The following is a 26,877-nucleotide window of genomic DNA, read 5'->3' on the forward strand; positions in this document are numbered from 1 at the left end:
AGATTCTTTCTGAGTTCACTTATTACACATGATCAAATCTAAATATTTCTATTTGAATGAAGTGACTAATGTTTCTGATAATTTCGTAGTTTGATATTTCCTAAAAATAGGACAAAGGATTTCTTCCTTACTTCCCAAAACAAGAGACAGTCTAAGAGGAAATGATAATGGGCCAGATGTAGCAAGCCAAATTGCGATCGCAAAAGCTAAAATATGTAGAATTTCAGCGTTTGCGATCGCAATTCAGATGTGTGCAATGTAGGAAGTCAAATACCTACTTACAAAATAAGGAATTGCAAAAATTGCGATATTGCCTTAATGAATCGCAAATTACCACCAACTTCAAATTGGTGGTAATTTGCGATTTCCTTTAAATAAGCATTTTTTTCATTTTTCAAAGTGCCATGTGGCATGAATTTGCGCCACATGTGCACACATGCACATTTCAGGGGTGCAACAGGGTGTCCTTTTGGACTCTTGAAATTGGGTACTCGCAAATTGTGCACCCAATTCCCATTCATTCCTATTATTCTAATCAAGACATTCCTTGATTGAGAATCGCAATTTGCAATTCGCAATTAAGGAATATTAGGAAATTGCAATTATCACTTCGCTAAAAATCGCTAATAAGGGCTCACAAAACTGATTTTACCTACACGTAGATGACACTAATTATTTGAAACCATTTTTTTCTCTGAGATCTCTTACAGCCAGATTCATGAAGCTTAATTGCGCTCGCAAAGGGCCAGATTCTGAGAATCTGGCCCTTTGCAAGCGCAATTTCTGCATTTGGGATTCATCATCCCAAATGCAAAAATCGGTAAATGCGATTTCGCTAAATTGCGAGGAATTACATTTAAGGAATCTCTTTTTGAGATTCCTTAAATGCAATTCATTAACCATTTACAAATTGAGAATTCGCAATTTCGGGCCGCTATATACCGCGAGGTCAAACCTCGTGGTAAATAGCGAAAACTTAGAAAAATGCTTTTAAATGCATTTTTCTAAGTTGCATGTTGCACACACACATGTCCTTTGGACATGTGTGTGCGCAACACCAATGTAGATTACATTTCAGGGGCACCCCTAGCACCCTTAGCACCCTTGAAATCGCATCCTTATTTGCGATTAGCAAATTGCTAATCGCAAATAAGGAATAACTTCCCATTCATTATTTGCGATTAGCAATTTGCTAATCGCAAATAAGGAATGTGTAGGAATCGCATTTTATTTTGCGATTCCTACATGAATCCCGTTTTGCGAGTCTGTAATAGCGATTCCTTATGAATCGCTATTAAAGACTCGCAAAACGGGTCTTTGATGAATCTGCCAGTTATTCTCCAAATCGGGTCAATCACAATCTTTATTCACAAATTTTGAACCCAAGTATATTTATCTGGAATTTAAGACACATAGGGAAAATACTTTCAACTCGAGTCCCTTGAAAATAATGCTTCAGACATTTCTTGGAGGACAATAAACTGTTATCTTACATTTTTCTCTGTATTTCGGCTGTGTCAGTATTTCAACTTCTCATGTCGAATCTTCTTAAAGATGTGAGGAATGCTGCCATTTTCCATAATGACGTTTTGATCCATGCCCATGATAGACAGACCCACCATGATGACATAATGAACAAAGTTTTGTCTATATTCCAGAGCCAAGGTGTAGTTTTGACACTGGTGTCCAACCTGGACCAGGATTAGTGAATGCTATATCACAAGCACCTCCTCCCAATGTCACAGTCGGTGTGAAATCTTTCCTTGGACTGGTCCAATTTTATTTGCAGTTTATATCTGATTATGCTACTAGTCAGACCTATATCAAATTTGCTAAAGAAGAACACAGAATGTGTATGGGATGAAAAATGCAAAACAGCTTTTGGATGGGTGAAGAGACAACTGAGTGAGGTCAAAGCGTTAACACCCTGGCATCCTTCAATACTGTATTCTCTTACGGTTGATGTAATCATGGCTTAGGTGCAGTGTTGACTCCGAGAATCGCCAATGAAGAAAGAACTATTGGGTTTTCATCGAGAGTGCTTTGTAATGCTGAGTTCCACTACTCGGTTATTGAAAAATAACATTTGGCATGCTGGTGGGCAGTTGAAAAAAATAGGTGTTATCTGTGGGGCAGAAGATTTACATTCCAGACAGACCAGAAGCCCCTTAGTTTAATATATTAGGTGGAACATCTAATAGGAATATTAGTCTTCCTATATCCAGGCTGTCCATCAAATTGATGCTATTTCAGTTTAGTGTTGAGCACATTTCTGGTGGAAAGAATATCAGAGCAGACCAACTGTCACATTTTCATATAAATGCAGAGGAGACAGAAAGTCAAAGTGGTGATTTAAATGCTCATGATGATGAAGACCTGAATAACTGTATTAAAATTGAAAGTGCATGTTCTTTTTGGGAAGCGCAGTGGAAGAGTGAGACTCAAGAGGATATTGCTTTAAAACATGCAGCTAAATACATTATTGAAGATTGGTCTACAGAAAAAAGTGTTAAGATTGTAATTCACCCTTCTGTCAAAGTGACTGATGACTTATCGTTAGTAGATGATTAATTAATGTGGTCAGGCAAATTAGTTCCTTCTAAGAAGGTGAGAAACATACTGTTAAAGGGCATCTTGGGGCTACTCTTACCACACGCACAGTAAGTGTTCACTTCTGGTGGCCACATATTGACAAGGACATTGATTGTATGGTTCATGAATGTATGATTTGTTCCAGGAGTGATAAGGCTTTACGGTCATCTAATCCTCCATTGACTCCTATTGCTTTACCTTCAATGCCATGGGTAAAATTGAGCATTGACCTCATGGGTCTGTTTCATTCCCTGCCCTATCATTCTCAGGTTTGCTTTAGTCCGGGTCGACTACTATTCGAAATGGTCAGAGGTAAAGTTTTTTTGGGGAACCAGATTCCAAAGCAGATTTGGATTTGCTTAAAAATGTCTTCATGTGGAAGTGGTTTCGAGAGGTGATAGTCTCTGAAAATGTGGTTCAATTTGTGTCAATTGAAGAGGGGAATTTTCTACAGGAAAGAAGCATTAACCATTTAAAAAGTTCACTCTATCACCTGCAAACCAACGATCTGGTTCAGACTCAACAGAGGGATAGGGGAGTGTATACATTGGGCTCTGTGGCCTAAATATGTAGTACCAGTAGCTGTCAGGACCCTGCTTTGGTTTTACAGAACAACACTACAGTCTGCTCCCAAAGGCAAGATTTAGATTTTCAACCAATCTAAATGTATTTATTTCCAAGACATAGGGGCTAGATGTAGGTCGGTCGGTAACGGCCGAAAATCGGTATTTTCGGCCGTTACCGACCGGTAGACATGAATTGGCATGTAGGGGCAGTATTTTACAGATTCGGTAACTTTACCGAATCGGTAAAGTTACCGAATCTGTAAAGTACCGAGTCGGTATTTTTACCGATTCGGTAAATTTCACATGTAGGTGGGACTCTTCTGAGTCCCAAAGGACCTACAAAATCGGTATTTTACCACACAATCCTATTGTGTGGTAAAATACCGAATGGATCACCTCGTTCCTCACCGGAAGAACCTAGAGAGTCCGCCTCCCACCTTTCAAGTCCGAGGCCTCTGAAATCATCTGCGGCGTACCACAAGGATCCGCACTCAGTCCCACCCTCTTCAACGTATACATGAGTCCCCTCGCGGCCATCGCCCGCCAACACAACCTCAACATCATCTCTTACGCGGATGACACTCAACTGATCCTATCTCTCACCAAGGACCCCAGCACCGCCAAAACTAACCTACACGAAGGAATGAAAGAAGTCGCCGAATGGATGAAACAAAGCCGTCTGAAACTGAACTCAGACAAAACAGAAGTCCTCATCTTAGGTAAATCCCCCTCTGCATGGGACGACTCCTGGTGGCCGGAAGCCCTCGGAAATGCACCCATCCCGACAGACCACGCACGGAACCTTGGCGTCATCCTGGATTCCTCACTCTCAATGAACAGACAAGTCAGCGCCGTATCCTCTTCCTGCTTTAACATCCTTCGCATGCTCAGAAAAACATTACGTTGGATCCCCTCCGAAACAAGGAAAACAGTCACCCACGCTCTAGTCACGAGCCGACTGGACTACGGAAACACCCTCTACGCAGGTACCACCGCTAAACTCCAGAAAAAACTACAACGAATCCAAAACGCCTCAGCCAGGCTCATATTGGACATCCCACGCAACGAACACATCTCTGGTCACCTTAAAGACCTCCACTGGCTACCCGTCAATAAGAGGATTACTTTCCGACTGCTTACCCACGCACACAAATCACTCTACGACATCGGACCAGACTGCCTCAACTCTCGACTATCCTTCTACACCCCCTCCCGCCAACTTCGCTCTTCCAGCCAAGCCTTCGCCACTGTACCTCGCATCAACAAGACCACCATGGGAGGCAGATCCTTCTCATACCTAGCTGCCAAAACATGGAACTCACTCCCCGCCCACCTTCGCCTCACCCAGAATCACCTAGCGTTCAGAAAGCAGCTTAAAACATGGATATTTGACAAATAATCCTCCTCCCCTTCCTCAGCGCCTTGAAACCCTCTGGGTATGTAGTGCGCTATATAAATTTTATGACTTGACTTGACTTGACATGCACATGTGTGCATGCACACCTAGCCATGTGGCAGGCAGACCTGCCCTTAGGGCATGTATGCCTGCCACATGGCACCCAAGCCTGTTTTGGGGGTGCCAGGGGGTGACAAAGTGACACCCCCTGCACCCTTGTGAATTCGGTATTTACCGATTCGGTAAATACCGAATCGGTAATGCCCATTCATTCCTATGGGCTTCAAAGCCCATAGGAATGAATGGGCATTACCGATTCGGTATTTACCGAATCGGTAAATACCGAATTCATCCGATTCGGTATTCCAGCACATCTGGAATACCTACATATCGGACCCATAGATTTACCGAATTTAAATTACCGAATCGGTAAAATTCGGTAATTTAAATTCGGTAAATCTTTTCTACCTACATCTAGGCCTAGATCTTTTAGCAATAGAAAATAATAACTTTTTAAAGAAGGTATGAAAACATATTTTTCAATGTCAAATTCCATGGAGAAGGGGGTACCGTAGTAAAAAAAGGTCTAGAATATGTGCCCCGGGAGGTAAACTGAGAAAACAGGTATGCTGTTCCAATGGAGATAAAAATTGAAGTGTGATCCTTACCAGGTGGACACAAGAGGGGAAAGACCCTAGTAGAAGCAAGTGTCCTCAAAAACCCTGAAGGATGTCATGCTTCACCATCGGGCAGCTCCTCGTCTGGCCGGCGCTGCAATGCCCAAGGGGCCCCACGAGCGGACTCTTTCCTGGAGACCCTGTACCTGCTATTTTATCCAATGATGAAGGGTGGGTGAGTGTAGTGTGTATGGGGTATATAAAGGGTGAGTAAAGTGTAGTGAAAGGGTGAGCTAAAAATAACTATAAGAATCCGCTGTACCTAACGGTTTCTATGTTATGATTAAAATAACCTTCATAGTTGCAATAAAAGGATATAATGATCCTATCAAGCATGTTTTGAGTAAGGATGTGGGTCTACATGTTTCATGCCTCCTAGCGTCTGACAGATCAAGACATTTCTTCAGGGCCATTAACCCCTTTATCTACTTACTAAAGGGTGGTTATAGCACATGTAAAAATGTGAAATCATACCCTCACTAAATTACACCAACCAGAAATGTGCCCCTTCAGGGTAAGAACCCAAGAAGGGTGGGAAACAGGAGCCAATCGCTCCGGCCCTGAACAAATGCTCAATGGCGTTGTGATGCACTTAAAGTTGGTGAGCACAACTAGCGGCTGACCTACCTTAAGATAATTCCGAAATGGGAAATTATCAGAAGGTAGGTCAGGCGCTAGGCATTCTACTCGCCCTTTATATATACCATCACATCATACACACACACACTTCATCGTCGGCTAAAATAACAGGTAAAAGACCTACTAGGATCTCTCCCCTCTTGTGTCCACTTCTACTCGTATCTTCATAGGAACAGCATACCTCTCTTTTCTCAGTTCTATGTAATCTAAATACATAGGACATGGTTTATGTATTTCTTCTATTTCTAGGGAAAACCACATTTATTGGAGCACTGTGAGACTATACAGCAGCATAGATGGAGGTCTTAGCCGACTGTCCTCTACAGATCACCAGCAGAGCATTGGTAGAGCCCAGTAGACACGCTTGTTCTTTGCTCACCACATCATCACCACTCTGGCCCATTTCTTACCACCTCAGGTCCCTTCTGCCCTCCAGGTAAATTCCGGAATAAAGCATTGAAGGACACCTGCCAGTGGTTGATCCATTGGTTTATGAAGCTAGAACAGGTGTGTCAAACATGGCTTGTTCAATTGTGTAACTCTGACGACTGGAAGGAGTTATGGCTTGGACCCTAAAAACAATCTATTTAAGTGAAAGTACTTCATTATGAATAGCAAGTTTGTGTTTGTGCAGACGTACAAGTGTGCAAATAATTGGCGTAAATGTTTGGACAAATGTTTGAATAAGTGAATTAATGAGTGAATGACAGAATTATTTTAGTGCGCAGATGGATGAATGCATGGATGGAAAGATGAATGAACGAGTGAGTGCATGGGTAGATTGCTACATAAAAAACAGAGTGCCATGCTTAATAAATAAATGAGCACAGAGATGAAAGAAAGGAGCCATATGACACTAGAGATGAATGGAATTTATTTGCAGTATTTATATAGCCTTTAAGCATGGCTTGCCAATAACAGAGTCATATTTAAGGGGGAACAACCACCACCACCCCCTGCGCCTGGACCCCGGTCAGCACGGAAGACACCACCCGCACGATGAACACGATCCATTTCGGATCCCCAACTGACCCCTGCCCCCACCACGTCTTCAACAAGGCCGACTCCATCATCGCACCCCAACTCTTGGACATCATCAACACCTCCTTCAACACCGCCACCATCCCGGAGAGCTGGAAGCGCCCTCCTGAAGAAACCAACAGCGGACCCCACCGACCTCAAGAACTTCCGCCCCATATCGCTCCTCCCTTTTCCTGCCAAAGTCATCAAGAAGACCGTCAACAGACAGCTTGCCACCTTGCTCGAGACAAGCGGATCCCTCGACCATTCGCAGTCCGGTTTCCGAGCCAACCAGAGCACGAGACCGCCCTCATCGCAGCCACTGACGACATCAGATCCCTGCTCGACAACGTGGAAACAGCGGCCCTCATCCTCCTGGACCTCTCCACAGCGTTCGACACTGTTTGCCACCGCACCCTAGTGCAGCGCCTCAGCAACATCGGAATCCGAGAGAAGGCACTGGAGTGGATCATCTCATTCCTCGCCGAAAGAACCCAGAGAGTCCGCCTCCCCCGTTCAGATCCGAGGCCACCGAAGTCAGCTGCGGCATACCACCGGGATCATCACTCAGCCCCAGCCTCTTCAACATCTACATGAGCCCCCTCGCAGCCATCGCACGCCAACACAACCTCAACATCATATCCTATGCCGACGACACCCAGCTGATCCTCTCCCTCACCAACGACCCAGCCACCACCAGAACCAGCCTACACGAAGGGATGAAAGACGTCGCCGAGTGGATGAAGAACACCCGCCTGAAACTGAACTCAGACAAGACGGAATTCCTCATCCTGGGATCGTCACCCTCCGCCTGGGACGACTCCTGGTGGCCCCCTGCCCTGGGCACCAATCCCAAGCCAACGGACTATGCACGTAACCTGGGCTTCATCCTGGACTCCTCCCTCTCGATGACCAGACAAGTCAACGCCATCTCATCATCGTGCTTCAACACCCTGCGCATGCTCCGAAAGATCTTTTGATAGATCCCCACCAAAACCGGGAAGACGGTCACCCAAGCACTAGTCACCAGCCGACTGGACTATGGAAATACCCTCTACGCTGGAACCACAGCCAAACTTCAGAAAAGACTCCAACGCATTCAGAACGCCTCCGCACGACTCATCCTGATCATCCCCCGACACAGCCACATCTCCGGCCACCTGAGAGACCTGCACTGGCTCCCCATCAGCAAGAGGATCACGTTCAGACTCTTCACCCACGCACACAAGGCTCTCCACGACCTGGGCCACAAGTACCTCAACAACCGCCTGACCTTCTACACGCCCACCCGCCAGCTACAATCGACCAGCCTCGCCCTCGCCTCAGTTCCACGCATCCACAGAGCCACCGCCGGAGGAAGATCCTTCTCCTACCTGGCAGCCAAGACATGGAACTCCCTCCCCATCCACCTTCGGCTAACCCAGGACCATCTCTCCTTCAGGAAGCAACTCAAGACCTGGCTGTTCGAGCAGTAACGGACCCCTCTCCCCCAGCGCCTTGAGACCCTTCCGGGTGAGTAGCGTGCTATACAAATGTTATGATTGATTGATTGATTGAAAATGCAGTTTAAACCACACAATTCCCTTATCACGCAGTCTGTACCACACGTACCTCTTTATCATGCATGTGACTACCATGCATAAGCCTATACCACGCATGTCACTACCATGCACCATTACCATGCATTATAGGCAAATACACTTACCACGCAGTTGTATGTTGGAAATATGATAGGCTAAACAATAAAAGCCTTTACAAGAAAAGTTTTTACCACAGATATGCCTTTACCACGAAAATGTAAGACTTTGGCGGGTAAATATAAACCCTTTTTTGTGATACATATTTATATAAATATGTATAATAAAAAAGGGTTTATGATTTTGATGTTTCCCTTATCACGCATGCCTTTACCATGCATTATTAGGTAAGTATTTTGGTAAGTAGATAGGTAAGTATATATCTTAGTACATGATATATTAATTTTTAAATAAAAATAGTTATAGGATTATCAATTTAATACACTATAGTATATAGGTTTTAAAATGACTTTCGATTATTTCAAATATTTTTAGGGCTCTAACACAAACCTTCAGGGATATGATGGAAGGGATATATGGTACTGGGTGGAGTTGTGTGTTAATACTCAGGTATTGATTATAATACTTGAGTATTCATTATAAAAGACCAATTTATTATTTTAAAAATGGTGAAGACAATTAAAATCATAGTGCTCTTAGTGTTATTTTAATCATTATAATGCAAAAAAAGAATCAATAATACTATTTTTAAAATTTTAAATATTTACTTATAAATAGTTAAAAAATAGGAATAATATTTTTAACAAATAGTGTTGTGGTTAAGATTGGATTCAAGGAAGAAATGCGATCAGGTAAGCACAATTTACTTAAACTTTGTAAGTATATACTTGGCTGTGTGTAATGTAAGGAGAGAGGGGGTAGTTAAATGTTACAGAGTATTAAAATGCCTGTTTTGCTGTTTTTTACCACTTTTATATTCCCATGCAGGTTGTGAGCATATGCCTGCGTCAGGACTTTTTTTTTTTCAAAGTAGGTTTTAAAAAAACCACAAAATCAGATTTTACATTTTTGGCATTCTGTTTTTCAAACTTTCTAGTGATGTCATGGGACGAAGACCACATGGCTGCTGTAGATTTGTGGATCGATTGCTACCGGATTCTTCTCTGGGACTATGATTTGGAAAATTTATTTTTTGGGAGCATGCTTTTAAAAACAGACTTCTACTTTGGATTTCTTTTTTGGGGATACCTGATCTTCAATGTCTAAGGATCACTACAGGATTAGTTTCAGGAAATGTCATTATTGAGAACGGATTTTCTTTTTGCTATTTTTTTTCTCAATATTTAAGCTTTGTGGAATTCCTGTTTTTTTTTTTCTGAGAGTTGATCTTTTGGTTGAATGTTGGCTTCCCTATTTGGATTATTGGAGTACTGAAGACTCTTGGTGACAAGCAGTTTGCAAAATTCACCAAGAGTTGAAGAATGAAAGCAACTACAGGTAGGAACCCCAAAATCCCTTTAATTTGTAAAAAAAATGCAATTTAATGAGATAATGGTTTCAAAACAGGCAAGACATTTTGTAGGTTGTCAGTGTGTGTTAGAAGTGTAGGATATATGCAATACTGTTCAGGTAGTCCCATCAAGGAAAATTGACGGATTTTAACCAATAGTCTCTCAGACATCTATATACACTTTTGGAAACACAAGGATTCAGACTACCTGTCTATGACTGAGCCATTCTTATTTCTTGGAAACTTTCTCCCTTCTTCAAAATTGCAAAGAATTGATAAAGTATCGGATGCGGTCTGCCTATTGATTTGTTAAAAGAACTGTGTAAACGCTCTGTGGCATTGTTTGTCTTTGCCCTCGACAAGGGTGGAGCTCGCGGAGTTTCACTATGTGGAGTTGCCAAAAAACTCTGGGAGATTCTGCCGAGTTCCGCAAGCAAGCAGAATAACGCAGATTATTCTTCACACGGCACAGCCTGCTGTATATTGCTTGAGGACGTGAACAAACAGCAGTATTTGCTCAGCTGCAGCACATCCTCCCTACATGCTAATGGATCCTTTCTGAGGGGGGAGCGGGAGAAGGCAACCTACATGACCATGCAGAGCACAGAGTTGCAAAACTTTCTGAACTCAGCTGGCGCAGTCGAGTTTGCCACCCAGTCTGGCTTTGCACCTACCTCTAAGCAGGTTGAGTAACAGTTCCACCAGTCAGTGGGAAACCTTGGCTTCCATCTATGGGCCAACCCACCTAGATCGCCTGCTTAGATGTGTCATCAAACAAATTTAGCCAATTTTTCCTCATTCTGGTTAAAGTACTCTGATTCAGTAATTGATGTGTAGAACTCGTCCACACACACGAGATACAAAGCACAACACTGTTAGTTCTTTAACTCATACTGCAGTTTACAGTTGGACATGTTATCCTCAACAAAGTTTTTCTTTATTTATTTTTCACCAATATAAATAGGAAATGGGAAAATATTGTGTAAAAATACTGATCACAAAATATAGTTTGTCTATACATTTACTGTAAGTACAAAAATATGGAAAAAAATATTCTTTACACTGACATCGAGAAATATGTACAAAATGTTGTTTTTACTATATATGTAGTCTAAACAAATAAAGATTTAATATTTTAACATATAACATTAATATAATGTAAATTTAATATGTTTAAATACTATTTGAAAATATATATAAATATAAACCAATTTAAACAAAAACCAATATATATATTAAGCAGGGCTTAATGCTGATGAAGCCTTAAATGTTCATATCTAGAACAGCCTACCTCGACTTTCCCGAGTACCCAACAACATCGCAAACCAGATTGCGCGATCAATTTAACAGTTTGCACTTTCTGTCACATGTAGTTAAACTACACCCAGAGAAGATATTTACCACCACACCTGCTTACTTGGTTCCCCATGTATTTTATACCGTATGAAGGTTTTATAAGTTAACGAGAGAGTAAATGCGCACTAGCGCAGTATTTTCCTCTCCAATTTGGTTCAAAAATGAGGGTCATTAGAAGGCTCACTCAAACAAACAGAGTTCCAGCTTACCGGCTGCATGAGGACGGAGTGTCAGCATAGCAACATGTTCTGTCTCTGCCTTCAGGCCAGCAAACCGATTACCGATGAAACTGAGCCCCTTTGTATGAACCATTTCCGTAAAACCAATCACAGTCACGGGTTCAACACACCTTCCCTCAGACACGCCCGATTCTCAATGACGTAGATTAACACGTAGGGTGTAATGTAATGTGTGGTATTTTGACAATGGGGAACTGTAATCTGTATAATACAAGGATCAGCAATGTAATTGGGAAATAATGATTGGTGTTGACATGAAAAGAATCAAGATATACTACATAACCCGAGTATTTCGATAAACATGATGTTAATGTTTGAATAAGCATGTCAATGAACGTGACATTTGGCAATTAACTAACCCGCCAAAAAATGTCAAAAACTTGCGAGTGGTCACGTAATCGTGTGGGTGTAACCTGAAGTCACCATGGCAACAAACCAATGCCAATTAGTGATGTTAACTATGACTCATGTGAATTTGTAACATGTATATAAAGCGAAATTTTCTCTGGTCAGATGTTAGTGAGCAAGGCGGGGGTAGCCGCCGAAACGCGTCTGAGCAGAAGTTGATGTAAGAAATAAACACCCTTGAACTGAGATACACGGAGTCAGCGCCTTCTTTGATGGTGAAGTTTGGTGTGGTGTCAATAAAAAAACATAAAAAATATATATATATATATATATATATATATATATATATATATATATATATATATATATATATATATATATCAATATCAATATACTAGCAGCCCGTCCCGACCTTGTCCGGGTGCAACATTCTTCCCTGACCCCCGCCCGTCCACACATTGTCCAGCAGCCCGGGCCCCCCGCCCGGCCCGTCCCCCGCCTGCCTCGACCCCCGCCTGCCCCGACATGGGTCCCCTTACCTCAGCCGCCGCTCCTCCCGCCTGTCCGCTGCTCGCACCGCCGCTGGCCTGTCCGCTGCTCCTCACGTCACTGCTCCTCCCCTGCGCCATGTCCTCCACTCCCTTACCCCAGCCGCCGCTCCTCCAGCCTGTCTGCTGCTCGCACCGCTGCTGGCCTGTCCGCTGCTCCTCACGTCACCGCTCCTCCCCCGCGCCATGTCCGCCGCTCCTCGTCGCGCTCCTGGACGCCGCTCCTTCTCGCACTCCTGACGTGAGCACGCACGTCGCAGCCGGCGCTACTTCGGAGGGACTACTTTTTTTTACTGTAAATTTTTTAAATAATGTTTTTTTTAGATTTATATAGCCTATAACCATCTACACACCCTGACGATTCCAACAGTGTATCGGGTGTGTGGATTGGCGCTGTGGTTCCTGAGTTTACCCGCCTCAAAGGCTGAAAGTTCTTCCTTTATTATAGTAGTATAGATTAGAGCGAGGGCTCCAAGCACGTCTTTTTCTTTCCCTCTGCAACAACGTTACAAGTGTGTAAAGCGCTATGTGGCCGTACTTTTTCCAATGAGAGCGTGTGGTCTTAGCACATCTTTTTCCTGGCCCCTGCAACAACGTTGGACGTGTGAAAAGCGCCGTCAATTAGTGTGTGCAATGCCTCCTTCTGTAATGTAAATGAGGCTTGGTCCGAGCACAGCTTGTTCCTGGGCTCTGCATTTGAAGCCCAGATATGGCAGAGCACATTTGGGAAATGGGAAAGCAATGCCAGAAGACGGAACGGTAAAACCCAGATTGCAATAAGATGCAGAGGGAACATGCCAGATGGGAGATCCCATCCACCTTATAAGTACCACAGATGGCATGCAACACAACAACCCCATAGAAATCCCCGTGCTCCAATTTACGGATCCAGATCCAAACGGGAAGAGACACACCTACTGCACCCTAAGCCGAGGAGAGTGCAGATCTCAGAGAATAGTAAAATACACCCTGTCGCAAGACAGACAGTAGCAACACTCTATCTCCGTGGCCCCAAGGCTTGTTGTCACCTCCTCCACACAGCCACAGATCGTTTGAGCCAATAGCAGATCACCAAGCATCTCAGTCACAATCGTAGATCATTCCTAACTCTCTCGCGCTGTGCACACACAGCTGACCATAGTGAGCCTATGGGAGAAGCCAGGAAGTCTCAATTAGGTGGGTACTGACAGAAAGTGGTTGGGCCACTCAACAATCTGAATACAATTCAGTTTGAGTATAGTGTATTAAATGATCAAGCATATTGTCCATGCTATGAACGTTGAACCCCAGAGAAAAGATGCCATCTACATGGCAGATGTCACCCTGTGGTTTTCTTTGGTAATTTTTACATTACGATTTTTGCTGGGTCGTGAAAGTCCAAGCAATAAATGAAGAAGCCTTTAAATTCTGTGTCGTGCTTGCTGCGTTTCAATTACAGAGGTCAAATGCCAGGCTATGTCTTCTTTCTAATATAGAGATTGATGTTCGACGTGTGAAAAGCGCCGTCAATTAGCGTCTCTCATGCCTCAAGAGGCTTGTTGAATTGTCCGTATTTTTCTTCCCTGGCCGCCCCCTGTGCAGCCCCTTCCAACCACGTTAGAAGTGTCTTTTGAAGTGTGTTTGTCAATGTGGAAATCGGCCTCAAAATCCGTACATCATGCCTCGTTCTGGAATGCTAAAGAGGCTTGTGGGATTCAGCGTGTTATTTTTTCCCCTGCCCTCTGACAATGTGTTTCTCCCTGTACTGCTCAGTTCTTTCACCGCGTTTGTAGCTCTGACAGCAATAATTGTAAGAGTGTTTATTTTAATGTATCACGTGCGTGTTTGAGGAATGGCAGAAGGTTTTGCATACGTTTCTTTTGATTTAATGTGTTAGTTGAATGTAATGTTGCGTGATTGGTTGTTTGGTCAATGCGTGTCTCGCCATTGGTTGTTTGTGGAAGGCGCGGCCCAGAGTGTTCTTTTCCTCCCGAAGCCGCGCCCCTGCCACGCCCCTTTGTTTATGTTGGCTCCGATCTGTGATGAATGTATCACGTATTCAGTGAGTACTTTGCCCATTGCTCAGGCCGAAGTTAGCACCTTCTTTATTTGCACTGATGCGAAAAACGCTGTTTATTTCACCGTAATGCTCCTGAAGTCGACGGGTATTAAACGGTGTTTATGTGTCCACTTAGACCTTGCTTGCTGAAGTTGCTGTGTTTTGTGTGTGCTTGCAGAAGCTGTGTTTTGTGTGTGCTTGAGTGCTTGAAGGGGCTGTGTTTCTTTGTGTGCGCTTGCTGAAGCTGTGTTTTGTGTTTGCTTGAGTGCTTGAAGGGGCTGTGTTTGCTGTAACTGAGTGAATGTGATGTATTTTGGGACCTGCCCCTCTGCCAATGTTACTGCCCACATTAGTTTCACACACCTATGAGAACAACGCCCACAAGGAACTACTTTATCCCGAATGTTGTTTGCCCTTCGTAATGTATATGTTGTAGAAATGTATAGCCTATGTCCATCTCCTGGACCTCCCCTTTCCAACGCTGTATTGGGTGTTGTGATTGATGGTGTACTTCTGGAGTTTACCCGCCTCAAAGGTTCCCAGTTCTCGCTTTATAATAGTAGTATAGATATATATATATATCAAACTGTATATGTTTATAAACATGTATAAAATGTGAAACTATTTTAAAAAATATGAATCTATACTAATATTATAAAGGAAGAACTTTGAGGCTTTGAGGCGGGTAAACTCTGGAACCACAGCGCCAATCCACACACCCGATACATCTTTCCATAAAAAAAGTAGTCCCTGAGAAGTAGCGCCGGCCGCGACCTGCGTGCTCACATCAGGAGCGCAAGGAGGAGCGGCGGACATGGCGCTGGGGAGGAGCGGTGACGAGTGGCCGGTGAGGAGCAGCGGACTGGCGGTAAGAGAGGTGAGCGGCGGAGCGGTGAACTGAGGAGCGGCGAAGAACAGAGGTAAGCGGCGGAGCGGGGAACTGAGAAGCGGCGGCTGAGGTAAGGCTCCGGGGGACAATGTCGGGGCAGGCGGGGGACTCAGAGCGCCTCAACACGGACAATGTCGGGGCAGGCGGGGGTCGGGGCAGGCGGGGGAAGGGGACTTATGCACATTCTGTTGACAGACCGTGGTAGAGACCTTTGCATAGTGGTAAGTCTGTCACCCAAGCTGGGCTGCGTTGATAGGTTCACCGGATTTCGAAAATCAAACACCGGAACATTGCATAAACAAGGAAGTAAGACTGCAATTTATCATCAATCAGTGGGCACAGAATGACTTAACCAAAAGTGATCAGCATCATAGAAAACACTAACAGTGAGTCACTAAAAGGAATTAAATGCAACGTTTACACACAGTGTCCTCTGTTTTATACTGCCATAATTGTGTACTTTTCAGCATTTCACAAGGTAAGGCTCCGGGGGACAATGTCGGGGCAGGCGGGGGTCGGGGAAGCCTGATTGCTCCCGGACAACGTCGGGACGGGCTGCTAGGTTTAACATAAAAAACAATAAATGTTCTTCCTATGAAAACGAGGTCCTAACTATAACTATCTATTGGCAACCACCAGGAGGATTTATTGATCTATTATATACATAAAACATAACATTGTTTTTTATTTAGCCAGTAACTTTGGTGCCACTTCACAAATCTTCACCAAGTTTTTTTTAAAAATCCCCTTTTTTGTTCAACTGCTGTGTTGAAAGTTTCAGGGTGATATTTCAAGTGGGAGTCCCAAAACGAGTTTTTCCATGTTATGTCAATGGGGATTTTTTATTTTTTTAACACGACTGCAGCCCAAATTTGATTGGCTGCCAACACTTCCACCAAGAAATGTTGGCAGCCATCTTGGGACTCGACTTGATGCTGAGTCCGAAAAAAAAGTAAAAAATAAAGAAAAGGAGGCGAGGTAGAAATACCCTGAACTCCCAGATATGATTGGTGGAGAGGGGAGCATTTTTTTTAAAGATAATGCAGGAGTCATGCTGGGTTCTCGAAACTCACTGTAAATCCCCAATAAAATGAAGCTCGGGCTGTCGCAGTTCTTTATAAATTGTCACAAGGGTGGGCCAGATCCCAGTGGCTAAATGTAGATAAAGGAGGGGGTTCATGAATTCCCACTACTAGGGCCTATTTTGTCCTGGGGACCACCACCTCCCTTTGGCTTTTTTACTAATTAATGTGGAGGAGGCCCGTGTGGCCTCTCTGGCTTCCCCGGGGACCTCCACACCCTTGTGGCTTCCTAACTTTTTAGTAAAGGGCATCTTCTCAGACCCCCACAAACCCCTGGGACCACCACCTCCCCTGCATTTTTTTAAAGGAATGTGGGGACTATGCGGACCAACACCTCCCCAGGGACTATGATAAAAAAGGAGGGAGGCCTGTGGGTCCTTGGGGGCCAGGAATCCCTGCTGTTACTTCCAGTAAGTTCCACAAAGTGGGATTGCTGAGAGGTGGTCAAAGGCCACATCCCCTTTTCCCACCACTCTGTAAACCCATCTTATGATGCACTATTAGTTGGGGGAGGAAGTCCCCTTGAATGCAAAGGGTCCTTGGGGGCCAACAAGCCCTGCTGTTACCTCCAGTCAGTCCCAAACAGCGGGATTGCTGACAGGATGTTTGAGGGCATGCCCCCTTTCCTCACCACTCTGAAAACACACCTCCTGATGCACTGCTGGTTGGGGAATGAAGTTACCTTGGCTCCCCAGCATCCTTGGGGGCCAACTACCTTTCCTGTTACCTCCAGTAACTCCCACACAGCAGGATTGTGGAGAGGTTTTCTATTTCTCAGCATACCCACCTCCTGGCCCCTTGCTGGTTGGGGGATTGGATTGGATACTGGAGGTCATTGAGGGCCAGGAACCCCTTGTGTTACTTCCAGTAGGTTCCAGACAGCAACATTGATGAGAGATGGTCAGAGGCCCTGCCCCCTTTCTCCACCAAACTTCTAACGTAACTACTAGTTAAAAAAAACTTAGAAATTCACTGAAAAAACAACGGTTATATGGATGCTATAGTTAGGATGGTAAAAGTTGTTTACAACGCGGTGCTTACACCGCACGACCTTTACCACTCTGCCATTACAACGCAAGTCATTGCTACGACTTGCACTGGATGGCGCTGTTGGTTAAGGAATATTGTAATTTTCTATTCCAACACCTTCCCTGCTGTTATGTGGGCTGGAGTTGGAATAGAAAAGTATAATAATCCTCAATCCGCGCCCTCCAACACAAGTCGTTGTAACGACTTGCATTGTAAAAACTGCGTCGTCAAGTACCGCGATCATTTTGATCACGTTGTACTGACATACATCCGTTAGGATCTAGCATTTAAAAAACCTTTGAAATTCACCGAAAAAAATCAAAGGTTACAGTGACGTTATAGTTAGGCTCAGGTTTTACTCATACAAAGCCAGTGAAATTCAGCAGTTGTAGGCAACTATGCTAACTATAACTCGCACCCCCAAAACGCACTGCTTATGTCCGCACATATTACATCACTCATGACTTGTTCAGTTTTTTCAGTAAATAATAATATATTTACACAACAATAATAAAAACATTGAACTTTATAAATAATAAATATACTATTCCCATTCTAATTTATATCACCGTACAGAAAGCATTGTGGACTCAGGAGAGTTAAAATTTAGTGTTCCCACTCCATGCAATGCAACCGTAGAGAGAGATTAGTTCACTTCAAACAAATAACATATTTAACAACTCTATGAAGTAAGAAAAATATAAATATTGACAAGGAAAAATTATGTCTAAATTTTAACAAAAATTAAACAAATTACATAATGATTACATTTTTAAATAATTATTATCAATTAAAACAAGAAAAACTAATGTCATTAAAATGCCACACAACGGCGTCATTAGAATGGCAGTCCGTCTACCATCCATTCATAATTGGGATGCCGGCCTACAAGGCAGCTGTCCCACAGGTCGAATTAGGATGTGACCTCCACCGCTGCAGTCACATTGCCCATGTTTTGTATTGCAACGGATGCTGCGCTCTGCAGCCCCAACTGCAAGACAAAAAAGACAACCCCCACATATCCCTGCACTCCATGGCCAGCACCATGCAGTGCCTACCACATGGTGTAGGGATATGTAGGTAGGTGTAGGCCTATGTCCCTGGCCCAGTGGGTTGAGGGGGCTGCTACGGGCCCCCAAACCTGTTTGCATTAGCTGATTTGCAGTGGGTTGACTGCTGCAGAAGGACTGGCACAAAGGAATATTGTAATCCCTATGGTGGTGCCTGTCAGGCATTTCCGCCTGTCGGGGAAACAGGGAGGTCTGACAGGCGGTCCGATAAAAACCGCCTGTCGGGACCTTGACAGTCAGTGTTTCAGACAGCAACTCATCCAAATGTCATGATAAGATGTTGGATGGAGATCCCTGCTACAATGGCCAAGGGACTGCCTATCTGTCTCTGGCAGTCCCTCAGCCATCGTAATGAGGCCCTATATTTTCACAATCATAAAAAGTCAACAAAATAAAATGTAATTGAAATTAAAAAGCATAACACGATTAACACATTACATAATAAATAATAATTCAAAAAATACATAATTTTAAATGTATTATTGCCTAAATAACTTTCTGCAAAATGCCACTATAAACTAATCAACACACACCTAAAAATATCTTAATTACACAATTTACATAATAAGTTATCAATTAAATATTTATAAACAATTAACAAAAATTATTAATTAATTATAATTAATTTACTTCCAACTCTGTACTACTAGAAATCCCACTACACACACCTAAAACTTAACTTAAATAATGAATGAATTACACAATTTACAATATTAATTATCAATTAAATAATGAATAATAATTTAAAATAAATTAATAATTACCTATAATTAATTTACATCCCACCCAATACCGCTACAAACCCAACCCACTGTGACACTAAAAATCACAATAAACAATTAAATTTATTTAAAAAATACACCTTTATAAATTATATTAAAAACAAGAACAAATATTATTCAACCAATTTATAGCATATTCAATTAAAACATTAACTAAACTGCATAAAAATAATTAAAAAAAATATTAGTAATAAAAAAATTGTAAATGTTATTAACAATATAGATAATTTTAACATTGATATTAACAACATAGATATTTTTGTAAATGATATTTATGACATAGATATTTTTATTATCAATTTCACTTACATTAGAAAATAAATATATAAAATTCAATATTTCTGCATCTCGATACTTCTTACTCAATATTTTGTCTGAATTGCAGAAAAAAACATCCCTGCATTTTGAAAATAGTTTTATTCCTAGGAATTTTATACAATGTTTTGGTTTTTATCAATGTACTTTCAGGATTGTTGGTCAGGGAGTATTGTGTTATGTATGTTAGCATGAATGGTGAATATTTGGGTGAATGGATGGGGTAAGGATTTAAAAGTCTCATTCATTATCCACATTTCATCATTCAAGGGTTTCCAGGCTATGAGTTGTGCTAAATAATAATATTATTTTGAAAGAGTGTTCATTGTCATGCAAAAGGAAAGGTTCATTAGTGTAGGAAATTGTTAGCTCAGGGGGGATTGATAATCTCAGAATAGGTTTGTGTTGTTACGCTTTGGGAATTACTTGACTGTGTTTGCCTCAGTATTGTGGGCACATTACTAGCTGCTTGTATGGGAATGTTTTGCGATACCTCCCTCAAAACTGAGCCACAGGTCTCATTGGAGGTGGATGCAAGCATTTTCATTTGTTGTACATTTTAACACACTTCATTCTCCATTGCAGAGGAAGAGTGGTTTTGCTATGTGATCCTTTCCACAGTGTCACCCAGAGTAATCACTCTGCCTTTGCAACGGGATGCGGGATGAAAAATACTGCACACACCTCCACTGACTTCTGGTCTCAGTTAACCTATCATTACAATAATGATAGCATATTTGAGCCGCCTATTGCCTCACTGGGACTGTACATAGTTTGTATGTTTGCTTGAATTCATTTTTGGATTATCGAGAGAAAAACAAGATAATTTTTTTTTTAAATGTTATATTGACAACATGTGTTTACATTTGTGTGTTTTAAATGCCCCTGCAAAGGAGAGTAAGTGTTACATGATTAGTTGAGACACTGGTGGTTTTGAACTTTTTAAATTATTATTTCTGCTAAAATTTGAGAGAAAATAGCTTTTTAGATTATTTACATCTGAAAAGAATGTTTAATTATTTCTATATGTACTATTTCTGAATGAATTTTGTATCTGAGATGGTTTTAAATCATTTGTCTCGTCTGGTTTATGGCAGGGAAATGTATTTCTCTTTGGGCTGTTTGGTGGATGGCTTGTAGGTTTAAAACCTTTGTTGTAAGGTCTGTATATATATATATATATATATATATATATTCACTGAAAAAACCATAGGTTATAGACCATATATAGTTAGGAATAAGCATTTACAAAACCTTATTTTACTCACACAAAACCATTGAAATTCGCATATATAGTTAGTTGCACTAACTATATATCGCGCACCCGCAATCCACTGCTGATCATGTCACATATTACATCATTCATGACATGGTCAGTGACATCACTGATGACATCTCAAATGGCATCACTGATGACATCACTGATGACATCTCAAATGACATCACTGATGACATCACTGATGACATCTCAAATGACATCACTGATGACATCTCAAATTACATCACTGATGACATCACTGAAAACATCTCATTTGACATGACTGATAACATCACTGATGATATCATTCATGTGATTATACGATGAACCTCTTCAGACTCTAATATAACCTTAGATACACTCAGTGTAAACACACACTCACAGACTGTCACTCATCCATGGAGTTACTCACACACCTAGTCAGTCATGCAAAGAATCAATCACACCTCCATTTCCTCAACTATACAGTTATACACACCTTACTTATTCAAACATATACTAACACATATTTACTCTCTTATGCAATCCCTGATACAAGTTCACAATGATCCATACAGCCACTCACACATTCACTGGCTCTTATGCACAGTTATTTATATATGTCAACTCTCACATGTACTGTGTTTTACATATGTACTTACTTTGACATGTAGCACTGAGATATCCATTCACTCACCAATACACTCATGCACACAGTCAACCGCCCATACAGCTGTTTCCACATGCACTTTTGAACCCATACATCTAGTGAATCAACTGCTCACACATCTATGCACAGAGTCATACACCTCCTAGCCACCCACACACACACTCAGTCTCCCATACAAATACTTGGGCAACCAATCAATAACCCATATAGTTACTCATATAGCTACTGATCAACACATGCAGCAGTTTACAGAACAACAGACATAATGATGCACAAATTAAGACAGTTTAGTCACTAACCCATGCACTCAGTGAGACACATTTAATCACTCACTCATACAGACAGTCATGCCCTTACTAAATCCTTCATCCAGACACTTATACATCCACTCATTCTTCAATATGTAAGACATATTTTAACTTTACAGAAACATACAGTCACTGGATGTTGTCATCAGTGATGTCATCAGTGATGTCATTTGAGATGTCATCAGTGATGTCATCAGTGATGTCACTGACCATGTCATGAATGATGTAATATGTGACATGATCAGCAGTGGATTGCGGGTGCACGATATATAGTTAGTGCAACTAACTATATATGCGAATTTCAATGGTTTTGTGTGAGTAAAATAAGGTTTTGTAAATGCTAATTCCTAACTATATATGGTCTATAACCTATGGTTTTTTCAGTGAATTTTCAAGGTTTTGTAAATGCTAATTCCTAACTATATATGGTCTATACCCTATGGTTTTTTCAGTGAATTTCAATGGTTTTTTAATAGCAAATATCAAAAGCTGTAAAATGTATTCTTCTTTTAAAGGAAAAATATAGTTTATATGTATTTAATATAATTTTTTTATGTATGTAAATTTTTTGAGGGAACGAATTTATCAACTATCATGCTGAAGAAGAGTGTGGGGAAAAAAAACAAAGAGGAGGACTAAGAGGAAAGAACAATTAGTTCAAAAATACAATTGCTTTGAAGCATGAAGTGCTTTTCCACACATTTACATTTAAATAACCCATATTAGAACATACAAAATATCTACAGAGGAGACGGTGTACATTGAATTTTAGACTCTTCATTGGTACCTACATGTTGGTACTTACATCACCCACACAACACAACAGCTCTATTCAGAGCTACCCTACCTCAAAGCACTCTAAAATATTATTTTACTATTTCCCTTGGTTTTCCCCTTGTTACGCTTTCCGTAACGCTACCCGGTGCGCAGACCGGGCGCTAACCGTGCGAAAATTTGAAAAAAAAAGTTTTTTTTTTTTACATATATGGGCCTCCTCAGCCACCCTCAGAAAACCAAGGGGGTCAGGATATGTCTCCCGTGCCCCCTTATACCCATTCCCAACATTGTTTATCCTCCATCTTGTGACTAAATTCGTCCGAAACACAAGATGGCGGACTCCCGTTATGCTACCGGTGAGCTACCCGGGTTCGCGTACCGGGTAGCGCTTCCACCGCGAAAAATCGAAAAAAAAATTATTTTATTTTTTTGCCCCCCGGGGCCCTTTAATAGCCCCCACATCAATCCTAGGGGGTCAGGAGGGGTCTACCTTGCCCCCTTTCATTCATTTCCCCCTTCGTTTATTTCCACCTCTTGTCTCTCGATCCTACCGAGAGACAAGATGGCGGCCGCTCCGGACTGTTTAGAATGTTGACAGTCACCGGAGAGCCAATACGCTTCTCCTCGCGAAGTTCCGCTACGCGTCTGGTACGCGCACCGGGGCGCTAACCGGGACGCTGTCACAGATATATATATTTTTTTTAACGTTAATTTCTCAAAATCCACTGGAGCACATATCTTGAGACCTAGCAAAGGCACATCGGGCAAACAGTCTCTACAATTTTGCCAAGTTTCATAGAAATCCATTCAGCAGTTCGAGCTAAAAGTGAGTACAACCGCCCTATGGAAAACTCAATGTTAAAAACACTGGTCACGAGGTGGCAGATTTGAATATTACTACGTGAGCCAGTAGCAGCGGATCATCACAGCCTCTGAAGAAGTGCGCTTTGCGCATGAAACGCGTCAGGCAGTCACACTGGGTGAACAACTCTTTCCAGCGCCTTGCAGCTTTCTCTGAGACACACAGATATGAACAATCCTGCGAAGGGCTTCTCTGAAGTTTGGGCAAACTAGCTTTGGATGTTTAAACCGGCCTGCCCAGGTCGGAGAGAAGCCCGGCCAAGATTCATTGGACCCGTGCAGCGTTCTGGGACGCTGCACTCTAAGGGACAGGAAAGTCGTGTGGAGGAAGTCCTACGGTGTAAGACGCTGCACTTTGAAGTTCACACTGCCCACTTGGGTTCTAACACTTTGAAAATTTCTTCGCTGCTAGGAGCAATCAGAGACAATGAAATATACAAACCACAGAGACCAGAATGCCTGGGGTGTGCCCACGCCCCTGTTTTGGTCACGAGGTGGCAGATTTGAATATTACTACGTGAGCCAGTAGCAGCGGATCATCACAGCCTCTGAAGAAGTGCGCTTTGCGCATGAAACGCGTCAGGCAGTCACACTGGGTGAACAACTCTTTCCAGCGCCTTGCAGCTTTCTCTGAGACACACAGATATGAACAATCCTGCAAAGGGCTTCTCTGAAGTTTGGGCAAACTAGCTTTGGATATATATATATATATATATATATATATATATATATATATATATATATATATATATATATATATATATATATATATATATATATATATATATATATATATATATATATATATATATATACACACATTTCTATGGCAAAATGAAACCCCTAATTTTGTTCCTTTTCAAATTAAATGTATTAAGTGTTACCACTTTATTCCAATCAAGATGACTTCAAGTGTGCCATACTTTTGTCATAAGTAAGACTGTTAGCGTTCTAGTTGTTCTTTAGAACACTCTGGGACATTCTGTCATTGGGCTATAGTTGGGCTACATCTGGCTGATATTTGGGCTACATTTGGGCTCTTTTGTCTCTGGTGGCCATCTTGGGAGACTGCATGTCAGAATTTTTTTAATGAAATATAAGAGGATTTGAGAAGTCACTCAAAATGTGCCCTAATTTTTCTTTCTTCAGCACTAATCATAATTTCTATGGCAAAATGAACCCCCTCATTTTGTTCCTTTGCAAATTAAATGTTTTAAGTGTTAACACTTTATTCCAATCAAGATGACTTCAGGTGTGCCATACTTTTGTCATAAGTAAGACTGTTAGCGCTCTAGTTGTTCTTTAGAACACTCTGGGACATTCTGTCACTGGGCTATAGTTGGGCTACATCTGGCTGATATTTGGGCTACATTTGTTTTTTTTTGTCTCTGGTGGCCATCTTTGGGCTACATTGGGCTACATTGGGCTACATTGGGCTACATTTGGGCTCTAACATATATATAGCCCAATGTAGCCCAATATATATTTTTCAAAGTTAATTTTCGTAAAAACCACTGGAGCATATATCTTGAGACATTGCAAAGGCACATCGGGCTACCAGTCCCTAGAATTTTGCCAAGTTTTGTGGAAATCCACTCAGCCGTTCGAGCTAAAAGTGAGTCCATATGGAAAACTCAATGTTAAAAACATGTTTTGGGACCCCCCTTTTTTCTCGGCCCCCGCTTCACAAAACTCACCCAAACTTTCAGGGGACGCTCAGAAACAAAATGTGCCATTTTCCTGAAAATTTCAGCCAATTCCGTTCATCAACGCCAAAGTTATTCAACATTTTTCAGAAATCCCTATTCAAAAAAATCCTAACTATATATACCTACTGGCGACCGCCAGTAGGTAATATATATATTCAAAACAAATTTCTTCCTCCACGAAGAAAATACGCAGGCTACTTCTGGATGCTTCAGTGTTCTTTTACTTAAGGCACAAAATCAGGTAGCTGCCTACCGAAGCGTTTCGCCACTAATGCTTGGTCACGGTAAAATTGATCAGTGCTGGGTGCTATTTACATATCAAATAGTTTGCAGTGAAAGAGGACTGCTGCTGGTCACTCCTCTTAGAGTTATGGTAGCCATCTTGGAGTGGTAAACAATCGTAATTTGCAAACATTGTCACGACATTCCGCTCAAATTGTGTATTATATACAATAATTATTTTGCCCCAGTGGGCTAACTCATAATTATTATCATACGTGTTATATTTACATTTGCGATATCTCGCCAAAAATTGTCTCGCCCAAGTGGGCATGAATAAACTGACACAGAATAAGCATTAATCGTGGACAACACTCAATCATTGTACTGTTACTCAATTCCATGATATCCCTGGATGTTTCACTCGGTCCTACATTCCTGTGCAAAAGAAAGAAAAATAGCAAAAGTGTACTTAAAAAACATTTTTAACAAATTTCATCACTATTTACAAGATAAAAACATTTATAGAGGCATTCAGACGTGTTCTTGTCTACTGTATGGCTGTTGTCATAGGTGGACTGCTAGTTCTTCACTACAATTCATCCCTATAGGATGTAGTGTTTCGAAATCAATAATGAATTTGGATTCTAAAATTCTCAATTGGTGCAGTCTATCCCCCCTCTTACAGTTTGCTTAACCGCATCCAACACAACATACTTCAGTAAATTGTCATTTTGATTGTGATATGTCTTGAAATGACGAGCAACAGGATATTGTTCGTTGTTATTTCTGATTGCTCGTTTATGGTCCAATATCCTGATCTTTGCCCTGTGTTTGGTACTACCAATATAAAATTTGCCAAAGGGACAAATTAGACAAAAAACACAGAATTCAGTATTGCAATCAAAGGGCCCTTTGATTGTGAACATTCTGGAGCTGTTTGGTACTTTGACTTTCGCACAGTTATTACTGCCTTTGCAGGCCTTGCATTTCATACAACATTCTAAACCTCCTGGGCTCAATTTTTTTGGTTCTTTTCTGGATATCACTGTGTTTTTACTCAAATCATCCTTCAGTGATTTCCCTTTTTTAAAAGTTATCTGAGGGAATTCTTTCACATGTTTGCTCAGAAAAGTATCAGTAGTTAGGATTGGCTAGTTTTTAGCCAATATTTGGCGGACCCTATAAGCTTGACCTGAGTATGTAGTGATGAACCTCACTGTCTCATCTTCTTCCTTCAATGATCTCTGTTTAGGTACTAACAGGTCAGTTCTTGCTACCTTGCTGACTCTTTCAACTGCTTGATTAATTATTTTGTCAGTATACCCTCTTTCTCTGAATCGATCAATCATCACTGATTTCTCCACTTCAAATTCTGTCATACTGCTGCTGTTTCTTTTATCTCTTAACAATTCCCCATAAGGGATACTTTGAATAAGGCTATAGGGGTGAGCACTGGAAG

The 26,877-nt window shown here is 41.7% G+C and overlaps 1 protein-coding gene across 1 annotated transcript in view; it reads left to right on the top strand.

Moving 5' to 3' along the window:
* The window catches only part of LOC147684248 (putative cation-transporting ATPase 13A4), a 387,249-nt gene that overhangs the window by 215,071 nt on the left and 145,301 nt on the right, over positions 1–26,877 (top strand). The gene's annotated exons all lie outside the window — the stretch shown is intronic.

This window comes from Lissotriton vulgaris, chromosome 11 (genome assembly GCF_964263255.1).
Source record: "Lissotriton vulgaris chromosome 11, aLisVul1.2, whole genome shotgun sequence".
NCBI lineage: Eukaryota > Metazoa > Chordata > Amphibia > Caudata > Salamandridae > Lissotriton > Lissotriton vulgaris.